This window comes from Mus pahari, chromosome 8, assembly GCF_900095145.1.
Source record: "Mus pahari chromosome 8, PAHARI_EIJ_v1.1, whole genome shotgun sequence".
NCBI lineage: Eukaryota > Metazoa > Chordata > Mammalia > Rodentia > Muridae > Mus > Mus pahari.
Genome location: NC_034597.1, coordinates 19,082,859 through 19,105,338, shown reverse-complemented (window position 1 = coordinate 19,105,338; position 22,480 = coordinate 19,082,859). Strand labels below are relative to the sequence as shown.

Genomic DNA, 22,480 nt, shown 5'->3' with positions numbered 1-22,480 from the left:
ACTGAGATCAATTATCTCTACATGGCCGCTAAACTGGCACTTTCTCGCTAGTGATCTGTAAAATAAACTTCCTCCCTCCTCCTCCCTCATTTGCAGGTTGCCTCCACCTGAAAAGTTCCCCTACCAGGAATTCTGCTGCCCTTCCTGCTCTTGCATTCTCTCACTAGCTCTGCTCTGGTACACTTCGGGGGGAGGGGGGAGTGGGTGTGGCCCCATTCCTTGTGCCCTGCCAGGGACTCTGTCTGTAGGACTTGCTTTCCCACATGTGTGTCCACTTGCACGCTCTCTCAAGTGAAGGGTTTGGCTGTAAACTCCTGCGCACCTGAGGGAGCCCCTCTCTCTTTCTCCCCCTCTGCCTCTGCCTCTGCTTCAGCCGCCCCAATGGGGCCCGAAACACGGTGCCACCTCTGGGGAGCCCTCAGCATGGTGCTGCTCCAACCCACTGGCCACAGAGCCATGCGACCTACAGGCCACTGCAGGACGCTCTGACCCACCAGCCATGCAGTAGTGCTTTTCTCTACCTGCACAACCTGTCAAAGTTAAGATTTTCATTTCTATCCTGTCTCGATAGAGACGATTTTTTTTTTACTACTTCCATTAAATTCTATTCAGTTATAACCAATCGATATAGCCCTCAATCCTGTCAGAAGCCTGCTAATTATTAAGATTATGACAGACAGAGTTCCCAAAGCCTTTAACAGTTAACCCCACGAGATCTCAGAAGACTTGGGCATAGCTACAAGATACTACCTAGATTGTGATATGATAATTACTGGGGAACACAGTGAACAAAACTAGATACCCTGAGTCAAATGGTTTAGCTAAATCGAGGTACGCCATTTCTCATGTCACATGCATCCATTCCACATAGAAAAAGCCCTGCTGCATCTTCTGTGCTTGAAGCCACACTGACTCTGACCAGGTTGCCATGGAAACCATGGAGACCACAAGGAACTGATGTCTATTAAACTCTGTCATCTTTAAAATAATATAAAACTGATAGATTATTGTTTATTCTTTCTCAGACTTCTGACTACATTTGCAGCTAAGATAACTATAACTTGACAGCTAGGGAAAGCTTTCACAGATGCAATATGTTGTCTCCTTACCTAAACTCAGTTTCCATTGATTAAATGCTTCATATTTCCTCTTCTTGCTATGCTACTGTCTTTTCGCAGCAGAGAAGTATACCTCTAATGAAACATTCCACTATATGATCCAACCTTTTAATCAAAAATTCTTGTTCCTTCTGCTCCACAAAAGGCTCATCTTAAAGACTGTTCATGTTGTTAACTCATGCTCTTATCTCCTTTGTAAACTTTTAAGCTACAGGAAACCCAGATACTCAGACCTACCTCCCATGGACCAAATAGGCTCCATCCAGATAAGTCCATCTGCCTAAAATTCCCACTTGCTACCCATTCCAGAGGGTGGGATTCCTCTGGGTTTCAAATGTACATCTTAAGAAAAAAAAGTTTTTCTTTCTCCCAAACGTACTTAATCTTATTCTCTACCTATAATAATGTGTTTCAGCATCTTGTCAAGTCCAGGACAGCTCCAGAGAAGCAACTTCCAGATGCTCCACTCTCCTCTCACAGACATACACTTCTACTGGACCTGTTCCTTCTGACCTATCCTCAGATGGCTCCACAGACCCTGGACAGCAGGAAACAGCCAACTCTCCTAACACGGGACAAACAATCCCCATTCCCATTCTTCTAAGCTCCCTAGAGACATGTCACCCCAATGCCAGCCTGAAGCAGCCAGATATCACAATGTCCTTATTCCTGCCTCACCATCACTTTTTTTCTAATTTTTTTTTCTTTTTAAATTAAACCAAAATGGAAGAATGTTAGCATTCTGTCTAAGCTCCACCCCAGTTACCTGGCAGCAGTCAGGTAGGCCTGGCCCACTATGAAAGGGGCTTCTTGCCCCCTCCTCCCTCTCTTGTTCCCTTGCCCTCTTGTTCTTCCTTTCTTGTTCCCTGTCCCCTTGCCCTTCCCCCTTCCTGTTCCCATTCTGTTCCCCCTCCTCTCTCCAAGTGCTCATAGCCAGCCTCTTGTCCTCTACTCCGCTGAGACACCCCCTTCTGCCATACCTGACTATACACCCATAGAACAACCCCCCCCCCTTTTCTCTTTGTCTTTGGATGCATATAAATCTTAAACGTAAATGTTCCTTTCTCAGAATACAATCCAAGAACAGAGTTATGTGAGGAGAGTTGTAAGTGCTTATGAGAAAACTTGAAGAAAATAAGACAAGAGACTTGTGACCTCAGTTTCTTCAAAACAAAGAATTGTTCTTGGGATGTGCTGTTGTACCTAGGTACAGCGGATAGGAGTAAGCTTACTTCAGATTATTCATTACAACTGACTGTTGATATTTGCTTATATGCCTCTATGGAAAAACGTGTTTTTGCCACATGTACCTTGTCCTTGTGATTATACACTTTACTCAGATGATTCTTCTTAACCTTCAGAGTATAAACCTTCTGATGCTCTGAAGAAAGTCCTCTATGGCATGAGACTGTAGTCCACACCCTTTTTAGAATCCATTCTCCCAGGTTCCATTGCCAATGAGATCAGTGAACATCCCTGTTCTTATGGTAAAAATCCGGACTAATTTAGCACCCTAAATGGTATCCAAAAATTTCTTGTTCTTCCTTTGTTTTGAGCTTAGATTAGCTGGCATAAATCTCTTAAAACTGCGTGTTATTTAAAAGTTGAAACAGATTTGCAATTAATACTTAATGTAGAAAGTTAAGGTAATTTTACAGGGATAAGCTCTATTGGGGGAGAATTCTACTTTCTATTCTCTTCTATTCTCCATCCTATGAAGCCTGTTCCTGGATGATTTAGAGTCTGACATCGAGCCCTAAGAACCCATAATGAAAGCCCTCTGGAAACAGACACCACACATCACTATGAGTTAGAGGAGATTTCAGACAATTAAAAGGGAGCTCACTGTGACCTGGCCTCTGGGAGCCAAGCCTTCTATTTTGGGAAAGAAAAAAAGAGGAGGTTTGAAGAGTAATAGTGTCCTCAAAGGGTCCAGCTTCCTTTCAGCATAGACAGGGAGAGCTACCAGGATAAAAAGCTGCTTTCTACCCATTCCCAGCAGTCACTGCAGATAAGGGTGACTACTTTGGAAAGGTTTATAGGCTTACCAGCCTTTCAAGGAAGAAAGAAAAAAAACTAAACTAAAAGAACAGTGGGGTTGGGGATATAGCTCAGTGGTGGGGTGTTTGTGAAACATGCACTAGGCCTAAAGTTGGAAGCAGAAACAAAGAAAGAAACAAAGGAGGCAAGTAACAAAGAAACCAAGTAACAAAGTAACAAAGAAACCAAGTAACAAAGAAACCCAGTAACAAAGAAACCCAGTAACAAAGAAACCCAGTAACAAAGAAACCAAGTAACAAAGAAACCCAGTAACAAAGAAACCCAGTAACAAAGAAACCCAGTAACAAAGAAACCCAGTAACAAAGAAACCAAGTAACAAGAAACCAAGTAACAAACAAACCAAGTAACAAACAAACCAAGTAACAAAGAAACCCAGTAACAAAGAAACCCAGTAACAAAGAAACCCAGTAACAAAGAAACCAATTAACAAAGAAACTCAATAACAAAGAAACCAAGTAACAAAGTAACGAAGAAACCAAGTAACAAAGAAACCCAGTAACAAAGAAAAAAGAAACCAAGCTAGTAAGTCCCACTCTGACATCACCAAGCCACCTAGTCTCACTGTGCCCAAAAGGCATTTCCAATCCTGTTAGCAATTCCTGAGTCGTCTGCCTATTCTCCATAACATTATTTAAGCAAGGAAATGCCTTCACTGTGACCTGTTGGCTTCTAATTATCTGTGACTCTCAAAACACAAAGTAACCTTCCCTGGTCATTTAGTCCTTTGTCCTAAGAGTGCAGGTGCAGGTGGTTTGAGACTTCAGGTGCAAGCCATACAGAAAGGCCTGGAAGATCTTGCCTATGCAATGCCTACTAAGGATGGGAAAGGAGCAAAGGAAGGCAGGTATGTGGTTGTACTGGATAGCTTTGTGTCAACTTGACACAGCTGGAGTTATCACAGAGAAAGGAGCTTCAGTTGGGGAAGTGCCTCCATGAGATCCAGGCATTTTCTCAATTAGTGATCAAGGGGGGAGGGCCCCTTGTGGGTGGTGCCATCTCTGGGCTGGTAGTCTTGGGTTCTATAAGAGAGTGGACTGAGCAAGCCAGTGGAAGCAAGCCAATAAAGAACATCCCTCCATGGCTTCTGCATCAGCTCCTGCTCCCTGACCCGCTTGAGTTCCAGTCCTGCATCCTTTGGTGATCAACAGCAGTATGTAATGTAAGCCGAATAAACCCTTTTCTCCCCAACTTGCTTCTTGGTCATGACGTTTGTGCAGGAATAGAAACCCTGACTAAGACAGTGGTCATACTAGTACAGATCTCAGAGCCTGCTCACTGATCATTCTGGATTCTGCAAAGGTGCAGGGCACCCTTTCTGCCTGCTGCTCCCTCCAGGAAGTGATCAAAGAAAGGAGCTTCATGAAGCCACAAGTCTCTTCTTCCCAGCCATGGGAGTGATCTAGAAACCATGGGTGATCAGCCATGGGGTGATCTAGAAACCATGGGGGATCAGCCATGGAGTGATCTAGAAACCATGGGTGATCAGCCATGGGGTGATCTAGAAACCTTGCAGTTCAAATGTACCAGGCCATTTTCCAACTACTTCACATCTTTTTCTTACCCTGGTCAGAAACCCAGCAACAGTACTATGGCCATTACAAAATCTAGAATTCTCTCTAGATTTTTCACTTACTCTCTAAGCACTGAGAATGGCAAGATTTCAATAGAGGAACGGCATGATTGAGTTAGCATCCATGACAAATACCCCCAGTGATGTAGTTGTTGGTAAAAACAAACAAACAAGCAAATAAAACAAATAGGAAAGTACCATTCATTTGGCACTTGCCATATGACAGCTACTGTGCTAAACACTTGAAATTTCCATTTAAAATTTTATTCCACAACAGCAGGCTTCCAAGGAGCCATTGCAAATCCTTGAGTGTCCCCTTCTGAATTATTCACATACAGCACCCAGCTCATCAAGAACTAAGTTGAGCATGGAGATGAATCAAGCTGGTCCCACACTCAGGGTACTCATTCCACAGGGAAAGACCACCACTGCAGCGGACCAAATGGGAACAGTTCATTTTTTATCCCTATGTTCTAGGTCTTGCTCTTCTTCCAACCCAGTGAAATATAAAATTGAATAGCAGGGACTAAGACATTGTTAAGAACAAGAAATTCTCATCGGTGAGTGGAGGAAATGGTGTTTTAAGTAGACTACCTTCTTAGTCTCGCTGATGAAGAATCAGCTCTCCATGGAAGGGTTATTTACACAGGAAGTTCAAGTCTCTCATCTTGCCTAATCAGTCACCTACCCTGACTCAAAGCAGGACTGATCACACCATTTGTCTCTCAACTTCATGATATGTAACACCTTGCCAGGCCATGCCATTGAAACATTCAGATTGAATGTTTTCTCTCTCTTAGGCAGGCTCATTCAGAATTGAGTCTCAGTCATGGCTGTTTCAAGCAATGCTGCAGTTTAGGTATGGTCACAGTGTAACCCCCAAATGGTCATATGCTAGAAGCTTGGATCCCAATATGGGGTCCAGGGACAAGTGATTAGGTCACGGGAATACATGTTGTTAGAAGGGATAAATGTCATTTTTGGTGAAACCCCAAGGAGTTACACAACACTAAGCCTGACCTCAGAATCTCTTGCTGTGTGTCATACCATGTGAATACTTGTCCCATTTTCTATATGACCCCAATATGATGGCTGCCATCTACCATGTTGTTAATGTAGCAGAAGATCCCTCGCCAAGTCAACAGCATCATTAAATTCGGACTTTCTAGTGATTGCAATGGAGAGACTAATAAAATCTATTTATTTTATGTTACCTAGTCTTAGGAATTTTGTTATAGTAAAAGAAAAGAAACTAATACAGTCAGGCCCTGTTCTGATGTTCTCTCTCTCTCTCTCTCTCTCTCTCTCTCTCTCTCTCTCTCTCTCCCTCTCTCCACTCCTCTCTTGTACTCTTTTCATTCTTCCTTCAGAGTAGGAAGTTGGAAGTTCCATAGCATAATTTCCCATTCAAATGTAAATTTGACAAGAGAAGGGACTTTGTTCTGTTAATCATGGTATTTGGGTGCCTACAACATAGTAAGTTCTAAGTAGTTAACAAATTACAGTATTTCGATTTTAGATAATTTGATTTCCTCCCCTAAAGGGCTACAGAGTCATAGAAGAAAGGGTCTAGCTTCCAGCAAGTACACAGAAATGTTCACTTAAGCTTCAGACCACAACACAAAGTTGCCTAAGTTTTTGTTTCAAATCGTAAACCTTGGATATTTTTATCATAAATTTCTTTCTGTCATAAGATCTTGTGTCCTCTTTAGCTTTGTGAATTCTGTTGTTTGCATACTGAAGCCATGGTATAACACTAGACCAGAGAATTCAACAACAGCAACAAAGAAAGGATTGCTTCTTTCATTAATCCTTTCTTTTGAAATTTACATTTCTTTGTCCCCTGAGAACACAACTCCTGATCTCATGCTCCTCACCCAGAGAGGCCTGTGTTCCTAGGACTTATCAGAATAAACAGACAGAGAGACACAGATGGCTATTTTAAATACCACATTAAACAAAATATCCTCTGCATTTGCTAAATAAACAGGATTTCATTGCTCATATCTCCTGGATAAAGTAGAAAAAAAAAAGAAAGAAAAGAAAAGAAAAGAAAAGAAAAGAAAAGAAAAGAAAAGAAAAGAAAAGAAAAGGGCCCAAGGCGTCTGAGGCTGTCTGTGAACCAGGTTAAGCTGGCTGCATGGGGCTTTCAGCTCTGGAGTACACTGGGCCTCCATAGCCCTGGCAAGCCCAAGAGAGTCTGATAGCAACATGCCATCATGTGCTCTATGGAGCATGAAGCTCTCAGTCACAGTAACCAAGTACCCTAAAACTGTGTCTCCAATTAATACTGCAGCATCTCTCAGAAAAGTCAGGGGAAGTTCTGCACCCCAACCCAGCACTTAAACCTCAATGAGTGACAAACAAAACTGAGTATGTGTGTAGATACGGTTACTATGGAAATAGATTTTGCTTATGCCCCTCTCCTGAGCTTCTGCTGTCTTTAGGCTCATAAGCCACACCCTCATACCACTAATTCCCAGCAAATAAAAACTGAGAATTGGGTTATTCCCACTGGTGGAGTGTCACGGTCACTCTTTCCACCAGGATGTTTGCCTGCTGTGTCCCGTTTCACTGTTTAGTATTGGTCCATCAGGTGTTCTTCTTGGCTGAGCTGATGAAGGCAGAAGGACCAAGATGCTAATCTGTGTGCTCATCCTCTCTAAGGTCACTTGCAGCACCATGCTACACCCGCAGAACACACTTTTTATTCTTTGGAATCAACAATGTGTGAATATAGGGGCCGGCATGCATTCAATCATTTTATTAGACATCTGTCTCCCTGATGGGAGCCTCTGGAAACAAAGCACTAAAAGAAGAGAGGTACCAGCTGTATAGTCTAGCTGGATAGACAAGCATTTGTTCTGTTAAATAACTAGTGTATGCGTATGTGTGGGGTGACTATGTGTTATTTTTGGAAATTAGGATATAATCACATCATTTTAGCCCTTCTTTTTTCCTCCCTTCAACCCTTCCTACACACACATACACACACACACACACACATACACACACACACCACACCACACCACTAGGTTCTCAAATTCATGGCCTCCATTTGTTTACTTGTTGGTACATGTGTATATGTATTGGTAACTATATAAACACAGCCTACTCAGTCCCTATACTGCTACTGGTATGTATATGATTTCAGGGCTGACCACCTGAGCACTGGGTAATCAATCTGATGGCTCTTCCCTGGGGAGACGGCTTCTGCTCTCACCATTCCTCAGCTCACTGTGGTTCTTTGTCTAAGGTCAAGGCCCGATGAGATGTCTCCTTCCATATTAGCGTATCTATTGATGGCATCCTTGTCCAGGTCTTATCTAGGTGGCCATGTTTCTGAGATGTCACGGGCACAGCTTCTCTGACATTTCTAGCAAATGAAATCTCACAGCAAAGTTCCCATTCCTCTGGCTCTTGCTGTCAATACTAATTGTAAGTCGTTACGCAGTGAGTTCAATGTTCTTCTGCAGTACTGTTCTTCTCACTGACTACATAAGCCAGGAGCACATCTATCACTTGATTCACTTGATTCCTTTGTGGTAACACTAAAATTTATGCTTAAAATACTTAATATGTATTTCTAAACTATAGTCTCCTTGATGTGGAATAAACCTCAAAACTTACTCTCTGGAGGCTGAGGGGATGGCTCATATTGTAAAGGCCTTGTCACGCAAGCATGAATACCTGAGTTTGAGCCACAGAACAAATGTAAAACTCTAGGCATGACACAGAGACAGACAGATAGCTGTGGCTAGCTGCTTGGCCAGACCAGCATAGTTGGCCAGCCCCAGTGGCTAACCCTATCTAAAACTCAACAAACAACAACAAAACAAAAACAAAAACAAGAAATATAAAAAACAAAATACCCAAAGCAGACATCTGACCAATAGAACACCTAAAGTTGACCTTTGGCCCATCTCATGCATTTGTACACACATGTCTAACACAACACACACACACACACACACACACACACACACACACTTCTCATCTTACTGAAACACTATGCCTTCTTACAGGCACTTTCCCATTGTCTTTCCCCTTTTCTTCCATTTCCAGCATCTTATCTGTCATTCAATGACAGATGAGTTCAATTTATTGTGTTTTATTTTATTTTTATTCTATGTATAAGTGATACCAACCAATACTTGTCTTCCTATTCCTGACTTATTTTACTTAGCACGGTGCCTATATATGCCTTCATGTTGTCCCAAAAGACAGCACTACATTCTTTTAAAATGCCAAGAAATATGGTACATCATCTCACCCTCTGCTGAGAGACATTAAGGTTGATTGTATAGCCTAGCTGTTATCAATAAGCCTACAATGAATATGGGCATGAAGACAGCCCTAGACAGGCAAGCAGTTTGCCAAGTATTGCTCACAGATATGGCGGGGTCCATGAAAATAAAACACTGGTGCTACCCACACTCTGCTTGTTCCTGGGAACAACCGAGGAAGGACCCTGGTCATTTAATGAAGAGAAAAGTGCATGCAGTGTGGTGGAGGAGAAACAATACTGGTGGGCTCAGAGGTAGGGCAAGAACATCAAGTTTGTAAATGAGATCTATATATGAAAACAAGGATTCTAGAAAAGAGGAATACAGAATTCTCAACCTGACTTAATCCCAAAGACTGCTCTCAAATACCATAGCTGTTTCTGGGCTGGACTCAGAACTGTCCCTCTGTGGGCACACACACACACACACACAGGGGGGTAGGGGGCACTACCAAATTCTTTCTCTTAGCTTCTCTGGTTCCTTTGTTTTCCTGAACTGTACCTTGTTCTGTTTGTTCCTCACAGAAGCCACCAATAAAATGTTAACCCAGAGTATACACAATGGAGTACTACTCAGCAATTAAAAGCAATGAATATATGAAATTCTTAGGCAAATGGATGGATCTGGAGGATATCATCCTGCATGAGGTAACCCAATCACAAAAGAACACACATGATATGCACTCACTGATAAGCGGATATTAGCCCAGAAACTTAGAATACCCAAGATACAATTTGCAAAACACATGAGAATCAAGAAGGAAGACCAAAGTGTGGATACTTCGTTCCTTCTTAGAATAGGGAACAAATACCCATGGAAGGAGTTACAGAGACAAAGTTTGGAGCTGAGATGGACCATCCAGAGACTGCCCCACCCAGGGATCCATCCCATAAACAACCACCAAACCCAGACACTATTGCATATGCCAGCAAGATTTAGCTGACAGGACCCTGATATAGCTGTCTCTTGAAAGGCTATGCCAGTGCCTGGCAAATACAGAAGTGGATGCTCACAGTCATCTATTGGATGGAACACAGGGGCCCTAATGAAGGAACTAGAGAAAGTAACCAAGGAGCTAAAGGGGTCTGCAACCTTATAGGAGGATCAACAATATGAACTAACCAGTACCCCCTGAGCTTGTGTCTCTAACTGCATATGTAGCAGAAGATGGCCTAGCCAGCCATCAATGGGAGGAGAGGCCCTTGGTCTTGCAAAAATCATATGCCCCAGTACAGGGAAATGCCAGGGCCAGGAAGCAGGAGTGGGTGGGTTGGGAAGCAGGGCAGGGGGAGGGTATGGGGGACTTTCGGGATAGCATTTGAAATGTAAATGAAGAAAATATCTAATAAAAAAGTTAATGCAGTGTGCGTGGTGCAGGGGTGATCATAGCTGCTTTCAGTGGATGGGGGGTGGGGTCAGCCTCAGAAGAGCCCCTGTACCTCCCCTCAGGCCAGAGTTAGCTCCTCTTGGAAATAAATGCTCATCAAGGAACCAGAGGGCCCTGCCCGGGGACCTTGGCCTCCAGCCCTCTGGTGTTTGGCTTGCAGGGCTGCAGCTATTTCCACCTTAGATGAAATTGAGGATGAGGGCAGGAGGGTTAGCTAGACTGTATCTCATGGGTATACCCTGACAGCCCAAAATGCACTCAGTGCAGTCCACTGTTCCAGCCGTTAAACGTTCACAACAAAAGAAGGGGGGGGGCTTTTCCTCACCTATTATTTGTGTCTCGGAGTCAGGCTTTCACTGTAGCCCAAGCTGGCCTTAAACGCTACATCCTCCTGCCTCAGCTTCCTGAGCCTAGGCTCCTAGGGCTTTTAAAGCTACCAAGAAAGGAGGAAAGAGCTGAATGATAGGAGATGCTGCTAGGTCTAAACTCTCCAGAGCTCTGGGGTTCAACTCTTAAAAATTTTAACTGAAGAAAATAGCTCTCTAAGGCAGAGCTTTCGGAGTTTATTTTTGAAGGAAGTGGAAGTACTACATTAGTTTTTGAAGCAATATTTACAGAACAGTTTGTTCTGGGGCCCCAGTGACATAAATAGAGTAGGCCTGGTGTACACACCGATCGGGTGACAGTGAAATTAGGGCCTGGAGTGGGAGCAAATTACCCTCTGCTCATCTCACCAACACCTAAGGTTCAGGAACAGGGGAAGCATCATTTGAGTGAGTAGACACACCCACTTGCCCTACCCTATCCCCCTTATGCAATTAGCCAGTCTGCTAGAGCAAGATATATTGGCCCTATAATTACCAGATATGAACTAAAAAACTGTGCCTTTTAAAGGTTAACTGCATCTCCCAGGCACACTTTATTAGCATCAGAACAAATGTGTTGACTGTCCAACAGCCCCAGTGACAGAGCTGCCCGCTGTGGGACACAGCCACGTATGCCATGGTTGAGTTCCTTTGCCAGCATCTTGTGCAGTGCTAAGTCTTGAAAAGTCAGAAAATACAGGAACCGCGTAACACAGGTTGCACACTCAACTAAATAAAGAACCAACGGAAACAGCCCAAAGCTTCCAACTTACAAAGACTCTCAGGATGTTAGAGGAGTAGATGATGGTTACGGTGGGTGTAGGCAGGCAGGTCCCCTGCAATGACTTTCTCTTTTGTCTTAGTACCCTTCCCAGCAGCCCTACAAGATGGGTAAGGCTACAAAAGTTTATAAAGTCCAAGCCCAAAGGAAAGAAAGAGCTATATTCCTGAACAACTTAACTCCAAGCCTGCCCTGGAAGGAGAGAAAGAAGCAGAAAAATAAAGTAAATTACACTTTGCCAAGATATTAGTTTATCATAGCTTTGTAGTATAGGAAGGCTGGGACCAGCTTGCACTTTGAATCCATCATTGCTCTATAAAAGCAATGACTAGCATGAAATCAAAGCTCATGGTCCAGGCTCTCCATGTAATTTCATGGAGACTTTCTTTCAAACAAGAACCCGTAGCCATTGCCGCCCCCCGTGTTAGAATCAAATTTTGTGATTCCCTCACCATTCAGAGGGAATGCTGAAGTCAAGTGTGATACCATATGGAGGTAATGTCCTTGGAGAGTCACGGGTGGGTGGGTAGCAGTGGAGATGCCATGACAAGATTAATGTTCTTACAGAAGAGACGCTGGCTCTAGAATCACCAGATGTTAACTTGAAGCCAATGTGCGCTCCTTCTCCCTCTCCCTTTAACTTGGTACACGGCGAGGCAGCAGTCCTCTGAGACTCAGGAAGACATCCAAACTGACTTTCTATTGCTGTGACAAACACGATGACCAAAGCCAACTTGGGGAGGAAAGGACTTATTTGGCTTACACATCCTGATCATAGCTCATGACTGAAGGAAACCAAGGCCGGAACTCAAGAGAGAATTGTGGAGTCAGGAAGTCGCACAGAGGCACAGAAAAATGCATCTTACTGGCTTTCTCCTGATTTGCTCAGTTTTCTTACACCAAGGACCACCGACTCAGGAGAGGCACTGCCCCCGGGTCAATCTGATGGAGGCATTTTTACAACTGAAGTTCCCTCTGCCCAGATGATCCTAATTCTGTCAAACTGATGAAAAGCTAAGCAGAACAGAAGATCTTCATGGGACACGGAATCTGCCAGCATGCTGGTCCAAGGCTTCCTATACTACAGAGCTATGATAAACTAATTATTTAGTTTATCTGTTAATTAAACACTAAGTCCACACACAGTATTTTGTCATAGTAGCATGAGCAGGCCAGACGTGTCCTATTCAATGCGTGGAGAAACAGCAGTTCTTTGAAGCATTCATTAAAAAGAATACAGAAAAAAGACTTTCTTTGTATAAGGAGATAAGAATGGATCAATATGCATTCTTCTACATGCTGCCATCCACTTGAACCAGCACCATTTGTGGAATATGCTGTCTTTTTCCCACTGGATGGTTTTGGCTTCTTTGTCAAAGATCAGGTGACCATGGTATAGCTGTCCCCTGAGAGGCTCTGCCAGATCATGACCAATACAGATGCAGATGATCACAGCCAACCATGGGAATGAGCACGGGAACCCCAATGGAGGAGTTAGGGAAACAAATGAAGGAGCCGAAGGGGTTTGCAACCCCATAGGAAGAACAACACTATCAACCAACCAGATCCCCTAGAGCTCCCAGGGACTCAACCACAACTGAAGAGCACACATGGAGGGACCCACGGCTCCAGCTGCACATGAGAGGGGAGGTCCTTGCTCCTGTGGAGGCTAGATGCTCCAGTGTAGGGGAAGGCCAGGGTGGTGAGGTAGGAGTGGGTGAGTGGGTGGGGGAGCACCTTCATAGAAGCAGGAGGAGGGGGGATGGGAGAGGAGCTTTGCAGAGGTGCAAGTGGGAAGGGGGATAACATTTGAAATGTAAATAAATAAAATAACCAATAAAAACAACAACAAAAACTTTATTGGTGGAAGTTAAAACTCAGGGGTTAATTTGACAGACCAAATATCAAAGAAATCACCAGAACATCAGAGTGTGGGTTCGGGGGGGGGGAGAAACAACGGTACTGCTCTTTCTCTTTCCTTCACTGTCTGAGGCAACACTGCTTACAGTAAGTTCAGCACAGAGCAGGCTGGAGAGATGCTCAGCAGCTAAGGATACTTGTTGATCATGCAGAAGATTCAGGCTCTGCTCCCAGTGGCCACAAGGTGGTTCACAACCATCCTCAACTTTAGTTTCAAGGAATCAATGCCCTCTTCTGACCTCTAAGGGCATGGGCATCAGGCATGTACAGACTGCACATAAAATAAACCTAAACAAAATTATTTTAAAGATCAGCTAGAGGAAAAGTTTGCTATCTAACAAAATGACATTTATAGACCACAGTCCTAGAAAGTTTACAGGTAGGTCACCACAGGAAGGAAATAGGGTGAGGAGCAGGAAAAGGAAACAGAAGAGAAAGAAATAGTCAAACAACCCAGAAAATGAGACAGCTTAGTGCATGATCTCCTCCAGATTCTGCAGAATCACACTTAAAGTGGCAGGTGTGAACAGGAAGGAAGTTCACACCCAGGAAGGCAGAATTATTCTGGGGAGGTTTGTTAGAACAGGTTGCCTGGAGAACCAGTACTCAGACGCATGTAGCTCTGGCATGGGTACCGGTTCATTCACACACAAATGCACACATGCAACAAATGTTTATACCAGAGACTGGGGGGAAGCAGACATGATGACCGTCTGAAGAAGGTCCCAAGCCACCAAGAAATGACAGAGAAGCACCAAGCCAATTGCACTCCTATTCATGGAATACATCCCAGGGATCCTGAGCACTCTGCTGGGGGTGGGACTGAGGCAGGTTTCCTGAGGTGACCTAAGTCCTGAAGTGGAAGATAGTGAAAAGAAGAAGGGGGATGGGATGTGCTGTAAGAAATCTTTGTAAAAACCTCAGCTCATTGTGGATGACAAATGAGAAAGAGGCTTAGATCAGAGGAAGGAAATAGGTAAAGAGATCCCTGAAACAATCCAGGATAGGAATCATAAAGTCTACACTAGAGCTGTATGAAAGAGTAGGAGAAAACCAAGCCAGGAGAGAAGAAAAACATCCCAATTTCAATTAGAATTAAAAACCAGTTTGGATATGGGTTGATAAGAAAAGAAGAGAAGAGAAGAGAAGAGAAGAGAAGAGAAGAGAAGAGAAGAGAAGAGAAGAGAAGAGAAGTCAGGGATAGTCTCAAACACATGGTTGATTGTAGTTGGTATGTTAGAAATAGTCCCAAAGAAATGGACACAGGACAAGATGAAGGTCAAGTTCAGACAGACATGTTGAATTGTAAGTACTTTTGTCTACTGAAAGTTCCTGGGTGTCTGTGCTCGTTGTCTATGCATTATTCATTATTATATAAAAGGTGTACTACAAATTTAGCAGCCTAAAACAGTCTATGATGGGACTAGAGAGATGGATGGCTCAGATGTTAAGAGCACTGGCTACTCTTCCAAAAGATTCAGGTTTAATTCCTAGTACCTACACAGTGGCTCACAACCAACTGTAACTCCAGGTCTGGGAGATCTGATGCCCTCTCTCCTGGTCTCTTCTGGCTCATGTGGTACATAAAGGCAAAATATCCAGATATATAAAATAAATAAAACATAAATATTTTAAATACATATTTAATATTTCATTGTTTATGTGTGTAACAGTCCCAGAAGAGTAAGTAGCCTACATTGCCACCTGAAGACATGGTGATGTTCCAGGTCCATGCTGCTGCCAAGAGACATGATTGGGTCCATGGTCCTACTGTAGCAGGGTCTGTATTGATTTCTGTGGACTGTGTTACCACCAATGATAAGGATGCTGAAGTATAGCTCTCTGCAGCTGATGGTTTCTGGTAGGAATGTGGGTGGAGAAGGACTCAGTTCTCTCTAAGGGGCTAGCTACTGGGAGTTTGACCATGTTCCAGTAAGTATGTGAGCAACACAATTTAAACCTGTTTCTTTTTATCTGTATGTATGTATGTATGTCACAGCTGGGGATGGTATGAACTAGCATTTAGAGAGTAGAGGCCAAGGATATGGCTGTATCACTCTGGATGCTCAGAACAACCCCTCCACAACACCAAGTGTCAACAGTATTGAGCTAGAGTGTTGCACAGCACTACAAATTCTCCACTTGTCTCATCTTGAATCTGGCCTAGCCCTCCAAGATCAGCAACCAGAGCAGGGATCTCATGGTGCCCTTGTCATTTTCTTCATAAGCACCTACATTTCAAGCAATGGGAATAACTAAGAGATACTATGTGTATGAAAAGTCATGACAAATACATAGTAGGCTTTCCTTCTAGGAGCCATTTATCAAAGCTGGGCACAGTGGATCCCACCTATCACTCCAGATCTCGAGAGGCTGAGGCAGGAGGATGACTGCAAGTTCAAGATCAGGCTGAGTGACAGAAGAAAAGCCCTAACCCTTCCCCAACAAAAAGCTTTTTGTTCCACAATTTTGCATCCTCTTCCCAAAGTAAGAGCTTCCACCACAGCCCCAGCTAGCCATTCTTGGTGCTTGAATATTTTGTTATGAAATAAACCTCTGGTTTAGAAGAATTGTGTAATGAAACAATATGTAATAAACAGACACCGCATCAAATGCCAAGGACTGGAAGGTGTTTATTTTCTTATGTTAACAATTCATCTTGAAATGTACAAAAGGCAAGGACATGCAGATGGACGGCAACCAGAACCAATTCTTCTTTTAAAATTGAACATCACTGTGAAGAAAAAGAACGCTGTTCTAAAGCTAGTCAGATGCACTGATGAGCAAACAAACCCTTGGCCAGTTATTAGCACAAGTAGGAGTCGTAAGTATATTAACGTGAGAACACAATGTGACTCTAGGAGGAAGATGGACCTATCATCCACTTTTCCCTGTACAAAGATCTAAATCTATTCTCTAAATGATGTGCCAAATGGTCCACCATTCCAATGAATGCTGCACCAAGTAGGGAAATGTCAAGTTGTGTATTTAGATTCCTCCAGCACCCAAGCTCAGGGTACAGTCTGGCTCCTCTTTCCCTCTCACATAAACAAAAACAAATCCTTCGAATCCCAAAATAACTTAAAACTTTTGGGCCCCACCCACACTTCTGAGAAGGCTCCAAGTTGTTCAGTCTGCTCCTGCATTGTACTTTCCACGGGGAGCTGAAGAATCAGACTGGACAGGACCACATGCTCTCAGAAATTCCTCAGGAGCACCTTGATTGCTCCCAATTAGTAAGGCTACCCACAGAAACCTGGTGAACCAGACAGCTGCACAGTCCAACCAAGGCCATTAGCTCCCGCTGGTTCCTGCCCCTCAAAGGACCAAATCAGAACTGGTTGTGAAATACAATAGCAGCCCTGGACGATCAGCCACAGATTACTTCTAATGAGGGCAGGGGAGAATCAAAGCAGCAGGGAAGCCCTAAATCACTAACAGTCACATTTAGAATGGACAGAGAGTTGTTTTTGAAAACACTTGATCTAATTTCTTCAATACTATTTTCTAGTTTAACATGAACACATCCCAGACAGCAATATAGGTATACCTGGGCAATAAAGTTCATCCAAGCCTGGTTCCACAGTGAGCTGATGTGTACGTGGTTAGCATCTGCCTGTATCCTTCATCCACTTACATCTCACTCCTGAGCCCAGACATCAAGATCTTACAGAGATAAAACCAAGCTCCCCTTCCTCCTTGGTGCCATGTTTTTCTTCACACAGTGAGCATCAGGACAACTGTTCATTGAGCTCCTACGATGTTCCTAGCATGATACTCAGCATTTTATATATTGATATGATTTAGGTTCATTTACTTTCCTTTATAATGCTAGGGATTGAGTATAAGGCTTGCACATGGCCAGTGCTGCAGCCCAGCTCTCTTTTCACTTTTACATTTTGAGGCAAGGTTGCACTGAGTTTCAAGACTATCCTAAACCTACACAGTAGCCACCTAGATGGTCTTTGTGGTTCTCCTGTCTAGGCATCCCAAACAACTGGGATTATAGGTCTATACCACCAGGCCCGGGGCTTGACTTTTTCTATGCTAGGCAAATTACCTTTACTTTAAGAATGAGAAAAGCAAACCTCAGAGATGAAAAGTAACTTTCTCAATAACACAGATCAACAGTAGAGCTCAAACCCATGCAATAGCAGAGTTTGGATACTATTTAGATGAGAAGTCGACATTCTCTCCTATAAATAATTGAAGAGTAAATATTTTATTTCAAGCCTTGAATTTTCTATAGCAACCTCTCAACTCTACCTGCTTCAACTCAGCATTTTAAAGGTTAGCATTTCATGTTTTTGTATGAAAATCAGAAGGCTCTAAAAACCTGGAAGTGTTCTCCCAGTCAGCATACATAGCTTTTTTGAACCACTCACAAGAACAGCAACCTTTTGGGGATCTGTTAGAAACTGCTTTCCAGACACCCCAAAACTTCATTCTACAGTATCCAAAATGGTGTTCTGGATTCCTTGCAATTCATGTGTGTCCACAGGAGATACTGATGGGGCCATAGCAGCTTCTGGCCTGCCTATGCAGGTCTTACAGGCTGACCTGCATATATACAGAACAGTCATCCACTGCTTTACACAGGCAGAAAAACTACTTCACCCATGTAAAGCCCACGGTCATTTGTGAAGATCTCATTTCATGCTCCAAAGTTAAACCCTGATGAGACATTAGATTCTGTGAGATGAATGAGCACTATAGCATAAGGTAATTTTTTTAAATCTAAATAAATATTGCAAGCATCAAGGAAATAGCTTTCCAGACCCCCATCCACTTGCCAACCCTGTTGCATGCATACCTGATTACATTTAGAGATGCCAACTCATCAAATAAAAGTACACCCTTTACAAGGTTCCTCTTCCCTAAGATTTCTGCCCCAATTTTTAAAATAAACGGATGAAGGCAAACTCTGCCCTAGACTACAGAGAAAGAGGAGAGAGAAGTAGATCCTGGCCACAGAATAGATACTCCACTTCCTCTGAGTTGGCGTCATGTGGATGAGGTTTGGTGCTGGGCCTCAGTGTGATATTAGAGTGAACTTGAACCTCTCTAACCCTCAGGTTCCTCTCTAGAACAAACCTGATGGTGGCACAGGTTCTTGATGAAAGAAAATGGTATTTCTAAAGTGATCCACCCAACAGTATTCCTCAGCCTCCTCCTTCTCTGCTGTATTTTAATAATAGACAAAACACAGTGGAATAACTGGCCTCTTGTCTGTTGATTTACTTTGCATGAAGATTCTTTAAGTTCTAAATAATTATCATAAGGTGAGAGTGGTACTGTCACACAACCTATAGGAAATACCTACAGTGTTGCTTTCTTGACATGAGGTACTGGACAAAAGAAAAGCATTATTTTCATCTAGCTTACATATTCACTGTTGTTAGCATATTATGGCTAGTACAACTATCAGGTTGGTCACGTGTAGCTTGAATTTCAAAAGGCAACTACATCCAAAAAAAAGAGGTAATACACACTTTATTTTATTATCCTCTATTATTATGAGGCTCCAAGTCAGACTTTTTGTTTTACCTGCCAACATTCCCACCTGGTAAATGGATATGGGCAAGCCCCTCTAAGCCCTGATTTCCTTGTTAATATAGAAGAATGACATTTGTTCTCTGACTTTACCATGAGAGTGAAATAATATTTGGTATGACTCCTCATAGAGACTCACTACCTATTGAGCTTCATTATTACTGTTGTTATTAATGTTAATCTGTTACCATAAGCTGATGCTGGAGACCATTTGGTTCTGAATGAAGAGCTCAACAGAAAAGTTGAATAATAAAATTACCAGAAACCGTGAATGGTTTAAAGTGACATTTTGACAACTGGTTAACTAACTTACTTGGTAGAAATTTACTTCAACACAGGTGCATGAATTTGCAACAATGTACATGCGTGCAATATCTGGTTTATTTGCTTAAAAACTCTACTGTTTCATCACCAGGACTGGTGTCTGGAGCCAGACAGGGGAGTCTATCACAGAACAACTGCTGAGGTAAAATTAGAGCTTTGCTGCCCAATGAAGGCACTTTCTCAATTTCCTTTCTCCTTTTCCACTTTTTGTCACCCTCCTACACCAAACCTTCCTACATCAAGCCTTTTTACCCATGCCAAGAATACACAATTCAGAAAGGAGATCAGGGGGGAAAAACAACATTCAGAAAAATACTTAAAAGACTAGGGTTTCAGGGAAAATGACCAAATACCAGAACTACCTGATCATGCACACTGCCCTGCTGCTCTGGGAGAAAGGCTCTATTAACTGTTCAATGCAGTTTAATATCTGGAACCAACAGGCAAACTATATATATATATGTTCTACTTCCACTTCACAGTTCAAGAACTTATAGGGGGAAATGACAAGTTCAGGCCCAAACAGCTGATAAATAATAAGTCTGGATTTGAATCCTACTCTCATGGTAACAAGTCTTTTTAATCATCTCTTCCACAGCTCCAAGTTCTGAGACAGATGTGGGGTCTTGTACATCAAGACTAGTGTTCGTGCATCTCTCGAGGAACATAGTTTTGTGGGACAAGAAGGCAAGAGCCATAGTGATAATATGGGGAGCTGTAATCTCCAAAGCTGACATCAATGTGGTGGAAGTACCAAGGGGGAAGGTGTGGGAGAAAGTGGGTCACGGAAGATGCGATGTAAATTGTAAATGTAAACTCAAGGATATAATGGGCAAGAAAGAGGGAAATGGGCAGATGGAAACTTGAGGACAGGAAGGATCCTCCTGAACTGAGGGAGGAGGGTGGGCTGCATGACTGTATACGGCTGAATCATGAGAGAAATAGAGCAGATCTACAGAGAACATGAAGCTGATTGGGGAAGTATCAAGCATTCTATGTATGGAGCATGAGAAGGACTCTATAGGCAATCTACGGGCTGAAAGAGACTGTGAAGGCAGCTGATGCCACAGGACAGTCTAGAAAAGAAAGGTAAGAAGTTCTGCCAGATGGTCTGAAAAGCTTGTAGGTGGGACGGGGGAGTCCAGGCAGACGAAGATAACAGCTCAAACCTGAAGCATATGGAAGAAAAGATGATGCCTGCTTGAAAGAGGTCCAACAAGTCAACATCGCTCACAGGCAAAAACAGCACCTTAGAGTCACCATCATTTAGGGTACCCAACTGAAAACAGGTATGTTCTCTGAGCCAGTAAGAGAAATGAGAAAAAGCTTCAAAGGTGAAAGAAAGGTCAGCTCAAGGTCTCTAAGAGAGACCAATTGAATCCATATACAGATGCTCAAGGCTTGACAATTTACTTCAAGAACACAGGTAAGAGGTAAGAAAACTAAAGTAACACCACTGAAGAAGAAGAAGAAGAAGAAGAAGAAGAAGAAGAAGAAGAAGAAGAAGAAGAAGAAGAAGAAGAAGAAGAAGAAGAAGAAGAAGAAGAAGAAGAAGAAGAAGAAGAAGAAGAAGAAGAAGAAGAAGAAGAAGAAGAAGAAGAAAGTAGCAGCAGCTGCACCAGCAGCACAGTAAATCTAATGGACAGCTGAGGTGAATGGAATCCAGGGCAGGATACTGAGAAGTAAAAGATGGACTTGGCTAAGATGTCAGGCAGCCAAACCTGATGAAGAGAACCCATCCCACAGGTTGTTCTTTAACCTATACATGAGTGTGGTAGCACATACACATACTTATAAATGCAAGTAAGATGTAAATAGAAACAAAAGGAACTATAAAAAGAAGTGGGGCTTGTAAAACCATTCAATAGCCAAAGGCATTTGTCACCAAGCCTGATGAACCTGAGTTTTATTCTTGGACTCCCATGATGGAACAGAGAAGCAAATCCCAATGTACTCACATACAAACATACACAACACACAGACAGACAGACAGACAGACAGTCAGACAGACAGACAGACACACATAATAATTGTAATTTTAAACTATTTTCTATGCTTAAAACAAAGGAGAGACATCCTAAGAGCAGACAGTGGCCACAGAGCCAGACACCGAGCCAGACACCAAGCCAGCCACCAAGCCAGCCTATGTAGCCGATAGAGAGGGCCCACCTGTAGCAGTGAATAGTTAACCTGAACTAATCTATTGTTGGGTTGTGCTCCTAACCACCTGCCAGAGCTCTCTGGAGTCTCAATTGAAAGACAGACAGACAGACAGACAGACAGACAGACACACACACACACACACACACACACACACACACACACACACAGCAGTTTAATTTTTAATATGTCTAACAAGATCAACGGCTGGGCGCTTCTAAACCTCACTGTTGCTAGCACATATTCCCCTCTGATATTCCTGAGTTCACATTCTCTAAATCTATTTTTTATCTTTGGTTTCCCCAGAACCAAGTGAGGGAGTGGCCCCTCAGGTCACTTCCCCAGATTCTTATATGTCAGCTGGGCTTTAAGTCTGATGTCTCTATTCCCCTATCATCATGATTCTCTCTCTGTCTCTGTCTCTGTCTCTGTCTCTGTCTGTGTCTGTGTCTGTGTCTGTGTCTGTGTCTGTGTCTGTGTCTGTCTGTCTGTCTGTCTGTGTCTGTGTCTGTGTCTGTCTGTGTCTGTCTGTGTCTGTCTCTCTCTCTCTCTCTCTCTCCTTCACCCGAAGTCCCTTGCCTGCACCTGCCTCTGTCTTCCCATCTAGCCATTGGCTGTACAGCAATTCTTTATTACCAATCAAAGCCAGCTGGGGACAGCATCTGGAAGCATGGCTTTTGAGAGTTGAATTAAGACAAATTAGAACCAATTCCCAATATCTCACCTTTTCTGTCCAATAAAAAAGCATCTTCTCTCAAACATAAGTTGAGCATAACCATGACAATTATATAAATTACAAAGTATGATATACAATTAACATCCAGTCCATCCCCTGATATAGTGGCCTCTTGTGAGGCTATGCCAGTGCCTGACAAACACAGAAGTAGATGCTCACAGTCAGCTATTGGATGGAACACAGGGACCCCAATGGAGGAGCTAGAGAAAGTACCCAAGG

General features: G+C 43.0%; 1 protein-coding gene across 14 annotated transcripts in view; it reads right to left on the bottom strand.

Moving 5' to 3' along the window:
* Erc2 (ELKS/RAB6-interacting/CAST family member 2) overlaps positions 1-22,480 on the bottom strand; it is an 841,097-nt gene that overhangs the window by 724,711 nt on the left and 93,906 nt on the right. The gene's annotated exons all lie outside the window — the stretch shown is intronic.